This window comes from Etheostoma spectabile, unplaced genomic scaffold (genome assembly GCF_008692095.1).
Source record: "Etheostoma spectabile isolate EspeVRDwgs_2016 unplaced genomic scaffold, UIUC_Espe_1.0 scaffold285, whole genome shotgun sequence".
Taxonomy (NCBI): domain Eukaryota; kingdom Metazoa; phylum Chordata; class Actinopteri; order Perciformes; family Percidae; genus Etheostoma; species Etheostoma spectabile.
Genome location: NW_022605579.1, coordinates 323370 through 328328, shown reverse-complemented (window position 1 = coordinate 328328; position 4959 = coordinate 323370).

Sequence of the window (4959 nt, the reverse complement as noted above, 5' to 3'; positions counted from 1 at the left end):
GTGTGTGTGTGTGTGTGTGTGTGCATGCGTGCGTACGTGTGTGTGTGTGTGTGTGTGTGTGTTTACATGTGTGTTCACCCATCCATAAATTATGTCAAGGAAGTAAAACCCACCTAGAACATCAACAATTACACATCTCCACCACACAACACATGCCTTGATATCCCACAATCCTCACCGCAGACCCCACCCTCTCCACACACACACACACATACACACACATACAAAACACAAGCCCAGCCTAGCAGAGTGAAGAATTAAAGAGCTAAGCACTCATAAATCAGCAGGCCCGCTGATCTTTCCTCTTCCTGGAGACAGACAGACAGACAGACAGAGGTGGGGGTGGTGTATGAAGTTGGTGTAAAGAGGGGGAGGGAGGAGGAAAGACACAAAAGGGAGGTGGTTCTAAATCTCTGACGAGTGATATAGGGCTTGTAGGTTAGAGAGAGAGAGAGAGAGAGAAGGGGGGGGACATATCCACACATGCATGGTGTTTATACAAGCCATGATGAGTGCAGGAGAGCAGGAAACCGCGGCTGCATCTACATGTTATTACTGCTGATCCTGTACTTTGGCTCGACTGAAAACAACACATTACAATCCATGTAGCATGTGGTTAATGCCAAATTATTGATTAAAAACTGAACATTAAGGGCTGCAACACCAGTTAGGCGCGTTGATCACACTCTACTACAGTGGTATTCCAATCGAGGGGAGGACATAAATTGGATTCTAAACCTCACCTGAGTGTCCTGCTGCAGTTTTCGCCAAGCTGGTGCCAGCACTGGTGGGACTTGTCTTTTTTGATAGGACAGCTCAAGACAGAAAACAAGGGGAAGGGAGAAGGGGGGTGTTATGAATTAATGGACCAATGGTTGGAGTCAAACCGGAGCTACTGCAGTAAGGCCTGAGCTTATTGGGCACACTCATCCAAGTGAGCCACCCCTTGACTGGGATTTTACTGTTTTGACTTGGGACTTTATTGCCTACTGAATGAAAAAGTCTTAAAAATCAAAAGCAAAAATTATGGAGTATTTATTACTGTATGTACTATGTTAAAAAAACAGTATTGCCACAGCTTTTAATAGAAGATGTTCATATCCTATGCCATTCCAATGCTCTATTTTCAGAGGAATTAAGGACTGCAATATTGACTTTGCTCATGATAATTTTTGAAGATTGACTCAAATCCTCATTTCGACATGTGTTGAATTACATGGACATTTCACCCTTGAACTCATCTTGAATGACTTGTGACCTGACTTGTACCTATCGAGAACAACTTGAGACCTTACTTATACATGTCTTGAAAGACTTTTGTGTTGTTCTAAATTACCTAAGACGAGACTGAATGAAAAATTGAAAAAAAAAATGAAAATGCTCAACTTGGAACTATCGTTGAATCACTTAAGAATGCCTTGATTTGGACTTCTCTTGATCATTTGAGAATCATCTTGGACTTAAAACCATTAACAAATTGACATGAATTTGTCTTCAATGACTTGAGACTAGAATGGACAGACTTGTATAGAACGACATGAGACTTGAATTTGACCCGTCTCAATTTACGTGACACTTGTCTCGAACAAGGCATCAAACGATCAAGTACCAATTATTTTAGTCTTCAGTGACATCTTTTGGTGGTCTCTGTTTTTCTGGGAATACTGTTTGAGGCTTGAGCTTTTGTTTGTAGTGTTCCTTCCTTTTTATCTTTCCATTCTCATGCAACTCCATTATTAGTTTGTATTTATTCCAAGGAAGCCATATACACTAATGTTGCGGTTTGTTTTAAAGCTCCCTTACCCTTCACCCCCCTGCCTGCGCCTCCTCTCAACCGGACTCTTCTGAAACATGTATCATCGGCCCCGTTCGCCAAAAACAGCCTCGTCTGTCCACTTGTCTTCCAATGTCTCTGAGAGTGAGGGAGAATTAGCAGCGTCTTGTTCTCTTGCTCTTGTCTGTCTGCTGCCGGGGCTGTGAGCTGACAGCAGAGCAGCCTGGTACTTGACATGTATGCATTCCTAGTTGCTCCTCTGTTATTAGCACAATGCAAGGTAGCTGGCGTCAGCCTTGTAGGGTAACACTGTTCACTTCCAGTATACCTGACAGGAAGCTTCTGGGTGCGTGTATGGTGGGAGAGAGAGTAGAGAGGGAGGCCAGGGAGAGGAAGAGAAAAGGGAAGACACAAAACAGGCAAAGAGGAGAAGAGAGGAGAAAGGAATAAAGCTGCATCTACCCTAGTACTTTTACATTTTTAAGCTGAATTTTGAGACAAGAACGAGAGTTTTAGCTCAACTAGCAGAACTAATCTGTCGATATTACCACCTCTGACAACATATATCACATGACCATTTCCATACACTGGGCATGTGTGTGCCGGTGTAAACAGGTAGCAGATGTCTGCTAATGCTAATGTCAATATCTGACTTACTTTGCTGTTGAAAATCATGGATGTACAGTGGGGCCAAAATGTATTTAGCCAGCCACTGATTGCGCAAGTACTCCTACTTTTTCATCACCAAAAGAAATCCAGAAAATCACACTGTAGGATTTTCAAATAATGTATTTGTAAATTATGGTGGAACATAAGTATTTAGTCAATAACAATAGTTAATCTCAGTACTTTGTAACATAACCTTTGTTGGCAATGACAGAAGTCAAACTTTTCCCGTCAGTCTTCAACAGGTTTGCCCATACTGTAGCTGGTATTTTGGCCCATTCCTCCATGCAGATCTCCTCTGGAGCAGTGTTGTGTTGGGGTTGTCCTGGGCAACATGAACTTTCAACTCCCTTCACAAATTTTCTATGGGGTTGAGGTCTGGAGACTCCAGGCCTTTTTTCTCATTTTGTCTCTCATAGTTGAAGAGTACATGTAATGAAAATTACAGACGTCTCATCTTTCGAAGTAGGAGAACTTGCACACTCAGGGGCTGACTAAATACGTTTTGGCCCCTCTACATAAATTACAAATACAGAAAAAACTTTTTGGAGAAAGAATGACAATGGTGAAAAGTAAGACCAGGAATTTATTAGCTTGGACTTATGTCAAGGTGGAACTGTTATTGAAAGGTAAGTCTACCCAACCAATAAGAATGACTGACGGGCATCGTTGTTTCCAAAGGTCTCTGTTTCATACCCGTCCAGACTACAAAGAAATCTCTAAGTTTTCGAATAGGGGCAGCAATGTCTTCAAATGTCTTTTTTCGAGGGGCTAGCGAAAAGTTGCAAGGCGTCAACGTAGCAAAAGATGTTTGTTGTTTAACCAAAACGTAGCAGTGTAAATGTAGGCTGATATTGACACACAAAGTCATAAATGAAGGAATGATGGAAAATATTGAGACAGAACAAACCAAATGACAAGGCAAGGAGAGGAGAGGGGAGGCCGTCACATGATTCTTGTCATTTGTCTGATTTATTAAAAATCTGATTCATTGGCACTCATCAACCCTCTCTCTCCCTCCCTTACTCTCTACTCAGTTCCCCCTGGTAAAGTTGACTTGACAAGGGAAGATGATGGGAGACAAAGGCCATCGTCTTCTCATGCCCATGTAACCCTCTTTCCCCATCCTCCATCTCTCGTTACTATTGTGAATAGAAATGTCTGTCAGCTGCTACCCTGGCAACCAGTGCAGGTGGGAGGCAGGTCAATTCGGATGCTATCCTGCTGACGAGGATAATGAGGGTGACATTAAAGTAGTACGTGAGGTTTGGGGAATGTCACTGTCTTCAAAATGCAATCCCTTACAGAAAAAAACTCCAAATGCATTTCCCATGTCATCACATGGGACAACAGTTGATCCCATGTGAGCATGTGTTACCACGTTTCACACGTGTGATCGTACGTGTGAAAAATTGTAGTACCATGTTTAGCATGTGTGGAAAATGTGTGCTCCACATGGGATAACATGTTGAGAACATGCTGTTTTTACACATGTTATATGAAAATATATGTACACATTTGGTAAACATGTGCGCCACGAGTTATAACATGTGGAAACTTATATTCTACTTAAGACATGTAAGTACTCTTTTAGTTTTTTTGTCCAATCCAAGTTTTACCCGAATTGTAGCGATAACACCCGATCATGAGATCATACTTTTTCAGTTATTATTGCTCCTACGATAATTGACTGAAAAAGGTATGATCTGTTAATAACAATGACAAATACTTGGACCTTGTTTTTCCCGAATGAGCCGAGATGCATTTGCATCATAACTAAGAAGAAATACGAAAAAGGAAAGAGAGAGAAAGAAAGAAATCCTGATACAGATTCAACACACATCATTTTAATTTTAAACAAGAACGTGAGCATAGATATTAAAACTGCTTGTAACCACAACACTGTATGGACTGAAATGCACAACTCAATAACAGTAAAAAATGTAACAAAAATGTTTAAGTTCAAACTAGTGCTTTCAAATATTTAATTGTGATTAATGTCATAGTTAAACTCGCAATTAATTACACATTTTGTTATCTATTCTAAATGTCCCTTGTAGAGCTTAGGCCAAAATCGGACAATGTTTTTTTTTTATTGTTCAACGTTAAACAGCCCTGAAATCACTTTCACCAAACTCGCCAGACTCCATTTAAATGAACAATTCTTTTAGTGTGTAAAATAACAGCAGATTTCCACATGTAAATGAATAAATTAAAGGTCATCCAAACCAGACTAGCGATTGTTGGAACAGTAGAAAGAAAAACTGAGACGGCTTTTGTAGTTTTGTGTGGTTTCTGTCAACTTTGAATAAAGAGACTGAATGACTGTTTACGTAAAGGGAGTATGGTGAGTATGCATAGTAGAGTATTTTGTAGTATTCTCGGGCCATTTTCCATGTTAAACAACAGAGATCTTATTCTTTAACAAAAAAGATCAATCTCTGTGGAGAACCTTTTCATAATGTTGTCCGACACTTGGAACAGATATCTGAGCATATTATATATATATATATATATAT